The 16,635-nt window shown below is 32.7% G+C and overlaps 1 protein-coding gene across 8 annotated transcripts in view; it reads left to right on the top strand.

The window, feature by feature from the left end:
* Positions 1-16,635, top strand: part of Pcdh9 (protocadherin 9) — an 866,304-nt gene that overhangs the window by 778,551 nt on the left and 71,118 nt on the right. The window lies entirely within an intron of this gene.

Below are 16,635 nucleotides of genomic sequence, written 5' to 3'. Positions count from 1 at the left end.
TCATGGCAGAATGCTGGATTGAGATGGAAGTCACAGATCTATAAATAATGCCTTGGAGTACTCCAATCCCCATTTAATAGAGATTAATGCTAGTTTGTGTAACAGTAGGAAGTAATAAAAGAAAAGAAAATTCAGCACAAGTTATATAAGATAGATGGACATGTGAATGGAGTGATGCTCTGCAAAGCTAGTCTCAGTTCTCTGTGACAGTAGTGTCTAATGTCATCATACAGACTACTCCTCTTTCCTAGCAGGTGATGAGAGTCATAATTTCTGAAGCACTGTTGTGTCTGGGATGGTCTTGTCCAGACTTTTAGGTAACCATTAGGTGTCACGTTTGTGATCCTTCTGTCTCCAAGAATTATTAATTATTTAGGAGATTACTAGAGGATGTAAGGTCAGAGGGCAGCTTCTTTTTATGATGAGAGTGCCAAAAATAATTTTTAGAAAAGAAAGTAAGAAAAGAAATGGAGTGCCATGAAACCAACCAATAACCCAAACTATTCTCTCCAATTAAAGATAACTCAGTATGCACCTACCATGCTTGCCATTCATCCACAGCATTTGAGAGAAATTATTCCATTGAGGAAATGCATTCTTCAGCACCAGCATTTGGAAAAATAGATACGTACATTTTAGACTGTGATTTAATGTTAGCAAAGTTGTTTCTCTTTTTAGTTAAAATAAAGAAACACATTTAGATATGCATATTAGGAAGGTATCTCTCTGGTTCTAAGAATGTGTGAGTAGCAGTATTTTTTCCCAGAAAAAGCATTAAAGAGATAACATTTAAGTAAGGAGATGAGTATGTCTGTATAAAATTCTAATGATGGCCTTATAAAATACTTTTTTGGTTGAGATAAAAATCATCATCTGGAATAGAACTTTCATGACTAAAGTCATTGACTTCTTTTTTGAGTCTGCATGAAACTGGAAGATTAGCTTCTAGGAAGCAAAAGCAGATCAATATGACTCTACTTATCTGATATTACATTTAGACCCCTCTAACTAGCCAAGGGAATTGAAGTCCCTTTAGCAACTAAGTTTGAGCCACAGGAGAGTACACATAAATATCAGGATTTAAGTCACTGTTGACTCCAGTTTTCATATCCAAAGAGAAGCTATTAAGATAAATTCATATAGCATTAGGTTTTATACATAAATCTCAAAGTTATTTGGTTAAAATTCTGTATCTGAAGGTTTTGAATAATTAAATACTTTTTAAAAGAATTAATAGGTTTAATTGGTCACCCTTATTTCTGACTCAGAACTTGACTTATGTATAATGGCAGAACACATTTGTTCATGTTTTCAGAAATCACTTTTCCTGAACTAATTTCCACTTGCATATACAGAAGGAACAGATCACAGTTCTTCAAAGAACTTTCAGAGCAAATTCAGTCATTTGTCAGAGTTTGGAAAACAAAAGAAGCTGAGTGCTGTGAAATGTAAGGTGCTAAATGGGTCCCATGACGGTACTTTGAAGGATATTAAAAAGATTACCATTTCACCCAATTATTTTGTTCATAAGATGGGAGTTTACTTTGTCCATGATTTTCTATCATTGTGGTAATTTATAAAAGAAAATTTTAAGAGTGTGAAGAAAGAAAAATTTGTACAGAAGAAAAGTGATTGTACAAATACTTTAAAATAAGAGTTCATATAATTTATTTTGGAACATTTGAGGATATAATGATATTATTAATTAAATATAGAATACTCACATTTTTATTAATTTCATGTCTTAGAAGTGAGGTCTGAATATGTAGTCTGCAACATCTGAGGGCCTATTTCCTGACATATTTATGAATGATGGTATTTTCCCCATAAGACCTGCATGTTCACATGTTCATGAAATGTTTAACAAGCATTGAAACAAGCATTCATGGCATCTATGCATAAGTCACAAGTACTCAAAACATTAAGCAAACATAATAGTGTCGCATAAAATGGAAATGTGTCCTCAGAATTTTCATAACTTTTGCAAATATTAAATCATATGTGTGTCAAGTGCATGAACATTTTTCTTTTAATTCCTTGAAAATAAAAGTTTTGTTAAAAGTAAACTGTATAATTTTTTGCAGTCAAAAGTAAAATCCATAAGTCTTCAAAGCCATCACATAAAACCATTGAACATTACTGAAAAATCCTATGGAGTAGTTCAGGAGGGGAGTAGAAGGAAAAAAAAAACTTGGTAAAATCATAAATACTTCATTGAATATTTCTGAACCTTGGTAACAGTCACTGTGAAATCAATATTAATCTAATAAATGAAAAAAAATAAAATCAGTTCACTGAAGTTAAAATCATTATTCAATATAGACTAATTCTATTTCCAGTGAATAGGGAGTATAATTCTTATGAGTGTAAACATGGTCATATATTTCACCGTTTCATAAATATAAATGATATATTCACCATTGCTTTTAGTCTGGAGGAGTTCATTCTGTTGGCAAGCACAATTATTTAAGGGAATTATATCTTTATGTTGAATGACCAGGGATAAAAATTGAGACAACTATAAATTAATGAAACCCTTTACTAGTATGCTCGTTGAAAATGTACTTACAGTAATCACCTTCTCTCTAGATATGTATTCCAGGGGATCTGACTGACACCCAGATAATAGCTGACTGACTTTTAAAAACTGCCCAATATCAGCTTTGGGAAATGAGTACTATTTATATCTATTTAATTCAATTATTTATTCATCAAACAATTGGTGCAGCTAGTCACCAGGAACATAGTAGACTCTAGAGACAGAGGGGTGAATGGAATAGAAGGCAGCCTTTGAGAAACTCCAGTTCAAAAGTAATAATTTCAATAAAGGATATTGTCAGTAAACATACTCAGGGAGCTCAAAGGAAGGAGCAACAAGCTCTTCGTAATTTCATGGACATTTTCACATTTGAAATAACTTGAGATAAACTTAAAGGATGAGCAGAAATCAATCAAAAGATGGAGACTTTTGTTGCTTAATTTGTTGGCTAGAGAAGAAAGTCTTGTAATTGTTAATACTGCACAGTCAAGGAGATTAAAACAATTTTTAAAAGGAAGAAAATAATGCTATCTGCTCAAGTTTTTAATATGTCTGTTTTTAAGGAAACATAACAATAAATATCATTTCTCAAAAAATATCATGTTATCATTAGAGTATAAAAATGATAAATGGTTGTTTCAATACTGATTATTAATTAGAAACTTCATTTTTGTGTCTCAGGGGTCATTAAATTGATAAGTTATGATTGGTAGAAAGTAAAACATCTAAGAATTATTAAAAATATTACTATCTTGCCATTATTGTATGAACTGAAGAACTGGGAAAGTATGACATCATGTGTCAATGTTGCTGTTTAGAAACATCTTAATTAGTTGTTGATTCTCTGATATTTTTCCCAATAAATTAATATTGATACTAAGAGATAGTGTTGCAATGTAACATAGGTACAATAATATTGGAGATCATTTATTTGTTCATGATTTCAGAATTAAGTAGTAGATCAATTCTGCTGGCCACTACTAGACTATTTCTATGACACCAAATATTTTGGAATGCATTTGAAAGGTAGAGATTATAATATATAATCCTCCTATAGTGGATTAATCTAGTTAATAAATAATTACAAATAATTGTGCTTCTATTAGTAAGGCTATGTTGTGTGAGTACAAATAAATAAATCAGTATGTTTTAAAGCTATATTCAGTAAGTACTTATTTTATTCTTTTTATGGCATGAAACATTCACTCAACTTAATTTATTAATTCATCCAAAAATCAAGGCATATTTGTTATTTGTTAGTCAGGGATTCTATGTGACAGAGTGCAATAGGAAAAAAATATAAATCAAAGATACAATATTTTACTTTCAAAAAATATTCAACCTTGCATAATGGAGAAGAAATTCATTTCATGTGATATTCTATTGAGATAGAATATCAGTTTCACCATATAGTGAATTATAATGTTAAGTGAAAAAAAGCATAATGGAATAGTAGTATTTCTTCAACAGCGTAGATACAATGCTGATTTAGATTAATGAATAGTATGTAACATTGTTGCAACGTATATACTTTGTGTGTGTATAAGAGAAAAATCTTATGGATCATTAAACTGATGTATTACCAACATTTTTTACTCTAGTTAAAAGATACCTTTTCTTCATCAGAAATGTTTTAGAACAAAATGGAAAATACAGTTGTAACATCTTTCATTTGGCACATTAAACACATTTAAGTGTCTGTCCACCAAAGACTTTCACATTTGATAATTTCTCTCAGGATCGACATATTATTCCCCAGAGTTGTAAACCTGATTTTGGTTTCTATTAAACCATACCAGACAGGAAATATCTGAAATCACTGTTAGAATTAAAATGTAAGGGGACCTGTTTAACTCTTGTTACAATGACATTTGACTGCTTCCTTTAATCTCATTTTTAGAATCTTTTAAAAATCCATAACTGTTTCACCACAAACTGTAAATTAATATTATAAGAATAATGAAAAAACAAACTCTGATTTGTTGTTGATAATATCACTCTAAGTCTGATTACCCATGTCCATCATGTCAGTCAACACCCAGTTTACATAACCTGAACACTCTCTGGTTAATTTAATGGGTTGGAATGGAGTAAGGCATCTTTGATGCACAGAAGTAACTGAATTAATAGCTTGAAACATTATTGTTTTTGGAGAGGGTGGAGTAGGGTGGAAGTGGGCATGAAGAAAAAGTACCAAATGAATTCAATTTTTATTTATTAGGTTTTTATATTTTCTGAGAACTGAATGTGATATATATTTATATATATTATATTACATATTATATATTATATTACATATATGTTATATTATATATAATCATATTATATTATATATAATACATTTCTTTTACTTACCCCAAAATATGTCTCAACCCTCTTTCTTTCCTCTATCAGTATATGTACATAATTAACATTCAATTTGGTGAAAATTCAAAATATACATAACTAGTAACCAAAGCAAGTATATACAATGGAATGTCTGATTTTAAGAAAGAAGGAAAGCCTGCTATTTTGACAACAGTGATAAAACTGGAGGTTATAATGCTAAGTAAAATAAGATAGCCAAGTGTGGTGGTATACAGCTGTAATCCCAGCTACTTGGAAAGCTGAGGCAAGATTAACACAAGTTCAAGGCCAGTCTTAGCAATTTAGCAAGCAACAGTGAAACCTTGTCTCAAAATAAAAAAATAAAATAAAAAGGACTGGGGGTGTGACTCTGTGGTTATGTCCCTGGTTTTAATCCTGGCACCAAAAAAATAAATAAATAAATAAATAAAATAGCATAATAAAGAAAAAAATACTACATAATCTTACTTATATGATTTACACATGGATGCTTTAAAATGTTGAATACAATAGAAAATAAAATGGTGACTACTAGCAGCAGGGGAAAAAATGGGTTGATGTTGGGCAAAGAATATGAAGTTGGAGATACGTGTAATGAATAAATTCATAGATCTAAAGTACATGAAAATTATGATAATATTGATTCATATACTAGAAATTTGCTAAGCAAGTACTTTTTGTATACATACACAAAAGATTACATGAGAATTAATATATAATTGGCTTAACAATATTTCACTATGCATTAATACATCAAATTGTACTTTAATACACCTTAAATAAATGCAATAAAAATTAAGTTTTTCTTATAAACCAAAACAAAACAAACCACACAAATAGTATAATATTCTCCATAGTATCATCAATATTTAAATTTTCAATAAATGTCTTTTGAAAATACTAACACATTTATTGTTTTCTGTTTTTATTGTATAGTTTCTAATAGCTAAGGTCACTCTGGGAACTACAATGGAATTCAATGTAATTCTCTTATGAAATTAGATTTCACCCTTAACAATATTAACATTGTATTTCTAGAGCAACTATATGAAAAAAGTACATAAATATGTTAAAACAAAAAGAAAATATTCATTACAATCATAATTGGGAATGCACAAATAGAAAATTCTTTACTTGAATAATGATTAACATATTTCCATAAATTTCATGTTGTCAAAATTATCATTTATATATTAACCAGAGCTATTTCTCTTTGACCGTAGTACTTTCACACAGATAATTTTGTGTTAAATCTAAGTCCTCTGAAATTAGTATAAAGGGAAAATCAAGCAGGTGTATTTCATAACACAAAACCACCTATTACCTAAATAATTAATTAACCTGTTTCAATATGAATGTTATGTCTTTGAAATGTTATTGCTCCTTCCCACTGGAAGACTGACTTGCTAAGGAAATTTGTTATTATTTTTATTTAGAAATCTTTTTGAATGTTGATAGCAATATTAATGTAGTATGTTGCATATGAGGAAAATGAAAAATTAGAAATTCTCAAAGTGAAAAGAACGATCTTAGCTCACAAATGAAACACTGGCACAAACAAGATGTGTATGCTACTGTCTTCCTATTAAAATAGCACAGTGACGCTATCTTTTTGCTATTTTTACTGCTATCTGGAGGTTGAATGACCAGACTTGCTTCCTTCCGACTTGTGGCTGGGGTAACTAGGTAGTATATAAAGTTCTTGGAAAACAAGCAAAACCAATTAGCAAGTTGACTTTGATGTGTGCCATCCTTGAAAATGACATTGCACTTCCCCTGAGGAGATATGATGCTTCTGAGCATTTCAAATGAAAAATGAACACCAAGGATTCAAATTTTCTTGGAAGAAAGGCAGTGGGATATAGTGCTTTTAAACCAGCCTGATGAGGGTGAAAAATGAGTGAAGTGAGAGTCAAAAGGTTCTTCCACATACATATTAGTGAAGCTCTCATAGAGAGGCAGACCATTTTTTATATTCATTGAATCTCATCTTCCTTATCAAATAGATGCTCATTATGTCATGTTTGTTCTCTTCAGACTATCTTGTTGATCATTAGAAATTAATGCCTGATAACATTTAGTGTGAACTACACTGTGCTTTTTAAATACAAAGTTCATTTTCCCTCTATATACCAAACAATTAAGCATATTTTAATTATCCTAAGATCTTAGTTGAAGATTGTCTTTTAGTGATAATAAATTAGAAATTCACACTCTTGAACTGCAGCTCTCTGATAACTGTTCACTTCATCTCTAAAAATAATTTTCACACTAAAAAAAGCAATTTGCTTTATAATCAAGTGAGCCTGTAAAAATTCCTCGAAATCCTCATAATGGACACAACAGGAATGCCTTGTTTTTGCTTCTATTTTACTTTTTTAGTAGCTAGGAAAACAGTCATTGGTAATTCCCTCTTTATCTCAAATACGATGCTTCCTCTTATTTGATGTCCCTCACTCAACTTAGCAACTCTTTTATTTCAGTATTCACCAATTCTGCCATTCTTCACATTAATACCTACCCCATTTCTCGGTCTCATCCATTATGTTTCTTTACCCATGAGCCACGTGGCCTATTCCTACTAATTAGATTCACTTAAAGAATTTGACCTATCAGTACATATTGGATTTGAATTAGGGTCATTTTAAAGAAGTACATTTGTTTTCATTGTGAATTTAGATGAGAAGTTTAACAATTAATAGATACTCTGGATAAGAGTTCACTTTTAATCATAGCTGTAAAAAAAGTGGTTGTACTAGTTTTCTCCTATCCAAGTTGTTATATGAAGATCTATCCTGTTTCAAAATAAATTATTGGAACATCTAACCTATACCCTTTATACAAGAATCTATGCGAAGTCACATCTTTTTAACTTTTTTTCTTTTCCCTTTAATAATTCTACTCTTATGCATCCTTTATCACTTCCAGTTTGCCCTTGGAATAGATGGCAAAGCTCTAAGTGAAGGTTTAATTATAGCCATTTAGAGACAACTTAAAAACTCCTGTCTAATTTACTGCAGTTCTAAAGTAGTCTGGGTGAGAGTTTTAAAACTACTAATAGATAAGTTGCTTACAGGGAGATTTGTACAGTTTGAAATTCTTTTCAAGGAGAAATGAAAGAATCAAGAGACTTTTTTGTAATTAAAATACCATGAGCAGGTTTACCTTAGAGTTTTTTCTCTTTTCCCGTGACTTCACATTCGATTGCTTAAATGACAATTTGCATATTTTCCATTCTAAGGTGACAGCCCAACAGTGTTCTGCTATACTTCTGATTTAGAACATGCTTTTCATTGTATTTGGTTTCATTTTTCAGAAAACAAAAACTTATTGAAATAATCAAAAGTCAATATTACTCAATTTCATTCCTAAAATTAAACCTTACAAAGTCTGACACAGAAAAAAAAGTTAGTTTGAATTATTTTTAATCCATATAGAACCTACTTTGAAGATATATAAGTTGTGTACAACTCAGTTTTCTCTTATTTGGAGCTGGCATGCATTTTAGTCAGATAAAATATGTCCAATATAAAATGAATGAGTGTCCCAAATGTTTGCCCAGTAAAGTATCTCCTTACTTTAAATACTCATTCTTTTTTTTTCCCCATAATGAATTCTAATCCTTTACACTTTGTAAGATATACGTCTGTTGACTTTTTAGCACAAGTTAAAGCCCTGATTGAGGTAAGGAATAAAAACATTTTCCCTGTGAGAAAGGCTCTGGCCCAGATAATGGTCTTCAGAAGAAGAAATATTTTCACCCTTACTTTTGAAATTAAATTTCAAACTCTTCTGTTCAAAGAAATAAATATTTTGCGGGTAGATAGCTAGATATTTTTGCAAGTGTTGTGAACATTGACACTTCTTTTTGTTTCTCTTCCTGATGTGTGTGGTGAATATTTCGTTCTCAACTTGAATCAGAGTTAAATTTCTGGGTTCCATAGGAAAACAGATTACATCATATCTTATATATAAGCCCACGGGGAAAATATGATTTTCTCCTTTACACAACCAAAATCCATTCTCCATTCTGTTCCCCCTATATGTGTCATTTACTACACTTATTACAATGTCAATGTACTGTGGAGATTTGTATTGCTTTTTCCTTATCACTTTTCAGGTTCCTAAAATTGTTTGCAGTTGCTTCAGTGTAGCTTACTAAAACCCATGAGTTAGGGAAAGAATATGTAATATCTTCAGACACCATAGATATGTACAAATATTTTATAGTTTTTACCTTGAAATTCTAACTATAATGCTATCATTTATCTAGTTTGACTGTCTTGTTTTCCCAGTATTAGAAATCTTCTTATCCTGTGTTTACTAATTTGCAAAGCCCTGTATACTCCTCAGGATTAAAACCTATATATCCACTAACAAATGGTGTATGACCAAAAAATTCAGTTAACTCTGAAAGAAATTATGTGACTTTTATGTTAGCTACATATTAATTCCTGATCTAAACTGTGTTTGAATGACTTTTGATTTCACTAGGTCCATATGTATTTTAAGTGTAAGCCTTCTTGAGTGATTTTTTTTTTTCATTACTAGAAAGTAATGGTTTGTTTTTGGAGTTTTATTTGTTTGCTTTGTTTTAAGGCACAAGTTACTCTCCCCAACTGGTTTTCTCTCCAACTGCAATTCTTTTCTTATCAAATCACCAAAGTAGTTTCTACTTTTTATGAAATAACTCTGGAAAACTGCTGGTGCTTCCACTTTATATTATATGCACAAATAGAATTCAGAGATGATAGTTTAAACTTTTTCTTTGTATATAACCCATATCGTCAAGAAGAATTGGCGCCTCTCCTTTTCTGTTACTGCCTCCTACCCTGTTCCTCCTGTCTTTCTTTTTCTGGGGCAAGGCACCATGGCACAGAGGGAAACCATTGTGCCCTGTACCTCCTCCAGGTCCTTTCTTCCCCGAAGTGAATCTCAGTTCCACCTTGTGCCACGGCAGCACTGCCTGGCTGCATCTATCTCACAACCCTGCTGCTCTGCCTCCCTATAGATCAATGGAAGGATTCCATCCTTTCCAATCATTCCACAAAGATTTCTTCATCAAGTTGTGTGTGCCAGGAACAGAATTTTTACATCTCATGATGTTTAAACTTGAAAGTGTCAGTTAACATGACACCTAATATATGATAAAACATGATGCTGAGCGCTGCTCTAATTGCAACATGAATGCCAGGTAATTCAGCACTCTAGTTACCACACGTCTTAGACTCAGAGCTTTCTAAGTATTTACTTGGTGTCAGCTGCCCTGGAGAAGGCCTTTTTCACACTTAGTTCCGTCTATATATGTATAAAGGGGGTTAGTCAGAGATCACCCTGTACAGTTCCTGCATGTCAGTCTTGCTAATTGTCTTTTCCTACCATTCAAAGAAGAACATCACAATACAGTGAGGAAAGCAAGAGATCATGTGACACTGATTTATATTTTTTAAAGTATTTACTAAGACTTTCAGTGTTTAACTCACATTAGTACCATGTTCCTTGCCATATTAAGAAAAACTATTATCCTCTAGTGTCACACTGCTGTTGAAAGCCATCATATTTCCACTCTAGGATCACTTCTTTGTAAGTTGCACTCAGCTGCCCAGTCCTTCTCATATCCTCTTGTGATGTACAGCACACATGGTAGGACAGATGGCCAGAGAGAGGTGTATTATCTATGCTCAGGCAGCAATTTCTCATGCATCTTTACTATTAGCATATGACTCTTCTGCCCTTATTTTCTTCATCTGCTGGTGTTAGGCGAGGTAGTCACATCTGCTATACAGATTGTTGGATAGTTCCTGTTAAACAATTAGAAAGGGATTGCCTAGACAGTGGAAAATTCCAAGTGTCTGTTTCTGTATGGTTTCCCTGGAGAGCCAAAGGCCATATATTGACAGCTTGAAGGTGACTTGCCTGGTAAACTCTTGTCATCTTCCTATTCAGCAGCAAACTGCAGGTTCACAGAACTGAATGACCTATGCTAGTTTCCTTATTTGCTAGATTTCTAAAAATCTTAACTTTACATATTACTCTTAGTGACGAATGAGACCATAAACTCAGGCATAATCCTCTTACATATAAACACTCAACTGGCTAATGCATAGTAGTTAGAGCAATCCGAAGGTCTACTGAAATAATGCTCTTCCTAGACACTTAAGTAAATAAGATAAGCATACAGAATATCATTTCCTAACTTTAAGAGGTCTCAATTCTAGTGGAAGCAATTCTAAAATCCTTCTAGAATCACAGTTCTTTAGTGCAACCCCTAAAAAGAGAACCTTATGTTGTTTTCAGTTTTCTCATTTAACTTTAAAAAAATGCATTCTGCTCAATGACTTAATGGCACTTTCTGATGGAGTCACTGTGAACATTTGTAGTTAAAAAACACGCAGGCATACACACAATTACTCACTGTCCCTATCTCAGAAGTACTCTTTTACAGAGAGCACATCTCTGAATGCAGGCAAGCACTTACCCACCTCCAGTGAAGGAGCTAACAACTGTAAAATGAACTCAGGATGGATTACTTCTCTCCAAAACCAGAGCTTGGGAAAGGTGGTATAAAGTATTATTACATCTTTGAAACGTTGAATGAAAATTATTCCAGCACGGTTCATGTGATTAGATCTATTTTCATTTGAGCACACAGTTTGCACTTCTCTTCATCCTCCAGGCTTTTTGGCAAAGTTATTTCTATAATCAATCCTTTAAAGAGGAATAGAAAATGTAACCTAGAGTCTCTCTTTGAATGCTTTTTTCTTTAGTTCCACAATTTCAATATCTTTGAGAGATGTTTTCCAAATAGATTTTAATCAATTATACTAATGAATAGAATTGTACCTTTAGGATCCACTTGTTACAGAATTGGAGCTATTACTGAAATATTGACTTGAAAAACCTCATTTGTAATAGTGACCATACCTAAAAATATGGAGCAAAAGATATGTTGAAAGGAGAAAAGAGAAAGATCAGGCAAAAAAGTTAAAGTGAAAGAATGTTTGACAGATAGCTATGAGAAGGTAGATAAGAATTTTATCAGTTCTCTCTAAATTGCATAGTCAAATTTCAAGAGAAGAGACAGATGTAATTTTATCAGTCTGCTTTCCAAATATTTCTTAGCACATGCTGTCACATTTGTTTGTTCCCACAAGTGCTCAATCACCCTGCTTTATTGTTGGAGGAGGAAAAGATTTTCTGGCTAATTCCTTCTAAATCCTTTCATATCCTTGACTCCAGCAGACTTTGGGATGCATCGGTGGACAATTGGTTAGCTTACGCACTGAATTATGTATATACTTTGCTTTTTGCTTGTGATTTCAGAATATCTGATGTTTTTTAGATTGAAACTATTTCTAGAGTAAAATTATCTTAATTTTTTTTTTCTGTTTTATTCTACTCTGCTCCTTTCATATCTTGAAACAGCAGTTTCCAAATGTGATTGCTGAACTAGCAGGAGTAGCATCTCTTGGGAACTTGTTAGGAACACAAGGATTTGCACCCCCTTCCAGATCCCCTGAACCAAAAACACAGGAGTGAGGCCCCAAAGTCTGGGTTTCACAGAGACTCCTAGGTGATTCTGATCCTTCTAAGGTTTGATAACCACTGACCTGAAATATACTTTTCATACTGTAGCTGTACTGAGTGTGCACACACTAAGTTGATGTGATTGATTGTTCTCCTTCTGTCCACATGCATGGAGAACTAACCATTTGGGCTCCACTCTATTTCTTCCCAGTCATGGTGATCACTTAAAAATGACGATATGCCCATGACAGAACACAATATTCTCTCTGTATCTAACATATTCTGTACAGTTAAACCAGTTTCTAGTGATGTTGACATAACTCTTTTCCATTATTTAGCTACTATTCATTACTACATATGATAGAAGACCTCATAACTGAAGTTGCTAGAGCCAACTTTTCATAGTAGTCTCAATGAAGTTTTTTTCTTGCCTAATGATACTATAATAATTGATCTATTTTCATACTCTGTTCAGTGAATCTAGAATTTAAAGATACATGTAAGGAAAGATGGTTTGATTCTGAATTCTTCAGGATTTTTATGACATTTTCTCTCTTCTATGTATTTATCCACACATAATTTTAAAATATTTTAGATTTTGGTTTTATTTGGGTGACTTGCTTTCATTTTTCCTTTCAAGCGTAATCACAAAAACTTTGTTTTACACATACATGTTAATGATATATAAAATATTTCATTAGATTACATATTTGTAAGAATTGCAATAAGATCATTAAATTGTATAACTTTTAAAAGGAAAAATTACAATTTTATGATGAAATTTGAGAACAATCTAAGGTAGTTCTTATTAAGTAGACAGTCTAGTTGGAGAGAGTTTAGTTTCAGGAGTTGGTTAGCTGTAAAATAATTACCTTACTTCAGAAATTCAGTACATGAGAGGCTTCAGTCTTTAAGCTTTAGGTTATCATAAATGAGAGGTGATGAGTCCCTCTGCTGTACCAAGATTTGGATTCCTGTTTTTAGTATTTGGGTTCAACCTCATTTTATTTCTTCTATTTTTATGATGGTAAATTTTGAAGCATGGACATTTTCCCTGTATTTATACATGAATGGTTTTAATTTTCAGAAGACTTCGAATAGTCTAACTTTATAGGAAGTCAATTGTGAGGATGAGATACACTTATCTGTGTTTGTTTTTTGTTGGCAAGTTGAACATCTGTTACTCATTAACTGCACAATACTCACAGGGGAGAACTAACTCATGATTTTTTTTTTTTTTTTTTAAGTATCTCACACAGCACGTTGACCCTAATGGAGATTCATTGTATACAAAAGGATAATGGACTAATTGAGGGGTGTACATTTCCAGTTTAGTACAATGGTTTTAACTCTAAAATACTATATTTATTCAGCTCATATTTTATCTTCAATAATGTTAAAATCCATTGTTATAAAGTATTCTGAATTTGCTACCTCTATTTTCTAAATTCTGCCCTCAATTTAATAAGTGTTTTCTAGCATGCCTGTATTTACTTTACAAGTTAGAAAGAAAATATTGCAAGAGGAACTTTAAAACCCTGTCAGTAAGTATTTCAGTTACTTATCCTGGTGTTTCTTATTAAAATCATATTAAAGTATAGGAGTATTACTTGTCATAAAAGAATGGGAGGGTAAATATTCTGCACTTTCTTGTTATGTTGAGCAGAACAAAACAATTTGCTGGCTTTAGGGACTAGTAAAAACAGCATGAGATGAGTAGGAAACAAAAATACCAGGAAAATGATTCAATGGAAGGATGGGGATGAAGAAGTACCAGGGATGCTGGGTAAGTCTGAGTTTTACTAGTGAGTGTAATACTGTATGGTTACTTCCATGATACTTGGTAACAGATTAAGAATATTCTATCGGTAGGCATCTAAATAATAATCTCAAATTATAAAAATGTAGTCTAATGCCATCTGGCAAATATTGACAATTTTAAATCCAGTAACTGGCAATGAAATTTCCTGTATCTTTTCATAACAATTTGGATGGTTTTAATAGAATCGATTAATATTAGAAGACTCTGTTAAGAAACTTTCATGAGTATTTAGCAGTTTAGATCTGTTTCAGTACAATTTTCAGTACTTCGTGAAGTGGCAGCAGAGTGTATGGGAAGAGAACCAACCAGTCAAGTGCCTTTGGACACATCCTTTCATTTCTCTGAGCCTAATCGTCCTCAATTAAAACATTAGCTGTGGTGTTCTCCAGGCGTTCTTTTGCCTATAAACTACTCTGATCAATCTGGCCTCATCAAAGAGGTACATTTTGTTGCTCAGCAAAAGAATGTACTCTGTTTTATAGATATGTGCCCTCCAGTTAGAGACAGTTTAGATTCAGAAGATGAAATGCCACTGAGGCTTGTGATCTTTCTGATAATCCACCTGGGTGCATTTTGAGAGGTGCAAGTTTGATCAAATGGTATTATGGAAAATGCCTGGGCACAGGAGCTGGAGAGAATTGACTGGAAACCCATCTTCCATTTACTACTTGTGTGATTTGGGACAAATTACTTACAGGGTCATCATCTAAAAAATAAGAATAAAAGTCTATCTTCTTGAATTGTTGTGAAAATTGAATAAAATAACATGTGCAAAGTGCCAAACTCAGTGATTGAAACTGCTGTTCCCTTTCTCCCCAGCTTTCTGTCTGCTACGATCTAAATGAACAAGAATTCCCTAATCAAATTTCTAAAAGTAGTATTATTCCATCAATTTTAGTTCTTCCCTGATGCTCATTTTTCTGGTATCTTTTTTGTTCCCTGTCAAATTCACATAAGTCCCTTGTTCTCTCCCTACTCCTCCTGCTCCTAGTGCTACACAATTTACCTAAAAGCTCAACACTCATTAACAATATGTAACAAAGAGGAAATAAGTGTTGAATTTTGAAATAAATTATACTAATATAAATACATGCATTTGGTAGTCGATTTTCATCTTTTGAGTCTAAATTATCTACTTTGCTCTCAGTCTTGATCACAGTGGCCTGTGTGATGTTGGTAGCTAATAATGACTTCTGCCTGTCTTTGCAGTGTCTGGCAATCTGCTCTGCAGCAATTAACCGAGAAATTGTCATCATTGTTTATACAAAACTCATCAAGGAGGTCAGCAGATGATAATAACATTTGCCTTTCATGTATACAAAATACTAATAAATGCATTATTTGAAATTCTTAATAATCCCTTGAGATAAACAGGTATTATTATTTATGAATTGTTCATTTTAATTGAGTCATTAAGTGGATTTTCTAAGATCTTGTAAATAGAGAGCATCAGAAGCAAAACGTGAAAGTTAGACCTCCTGTTACACTGTGCTTGTACCCACACAAAGGGCAGTCTTTGAAAACCTTTGATGGGATACAATAATGAATTTCATCCATCTGTTAAATACTACAACATACTCTTAAATACAGTAAGTTTTTTTTTTCCTGCTTTGTTTGGAATGATAATTAAACAGACACTGGTTACTATGTCTAGTGGTATGTACCTGTCATCCCAGTGACAGGTTAGGAGGCTGAGGAAGAAGGATATCTATTTCAAGGTCAGCCTCAGCAACTTGGTAAAGCCCTGAGAAACCCAATAAGATTCTGTCAAAAAAAAAAAAAAAAAAGAAGAAGAAGAAGAAGAAGAAGACGACTGGAGCTTCAGCTCAGTAGTAAAGTGGATGCATATCAGATGAAAGGTACCATATTTGCATTTTAAGTATATGATTCAATAATGTTAATTCTATCCCCATTGTTGAATAACCAATCTCCTGAACTTTTTCATCTTGCAAAACTTAAACTCAGTAGCCATTTAATAGCAAATCTCCACTTATCCTTCTGCTATCCAGAAGTTTGACTACCCTTGACACTTCATGTAAGCTCATGCAGCATTTGTCTTTTTGTGATTGGTTTATTTTGCTTACTCTAAGTCCCTTACTCAAATCCCAATCATCTAACATATGACCACCCTGTGTCATATGTTAGAATTTCTTTTTCATGGTTCAGTAATATTCCATTATAATATAGACTGCATTTTGTTTAACCAATCAACCACTGTAGTCATTTGGGGATTTTTTCCCCCCTTCTTTGTGTTCAAGTAACTATTATGAATAACTACCTCTATAAGAATCTGAAGTTAACTCTTGGATATACATACACAGAAAAGGTATTGCTAGATTGTATGGAAATTCTAACGATCATTATCATTATGGGAGCATGGTTTTATTATTTGCCATAGCAG

Source organism: Sciurus carolinensis, chromosome 5 (genome assembly GCF_902686445.1).
Source record: "Sciurus carolinensis chromosome 5, mSciCar1.2, whole genome shotgun sequence".
Taxonomy (NCBI): domain Eukaryota; kingdom Metazoa; phylum Chordata; class Mammalia; order Rodentia; family Sciuridae; genus Sciurus; species Sciurus carolinensis.
Note: the sequence above shows the minus strand (reverse complement) of the source record. Positions and strands in the feature narration are given on the sequence as shown.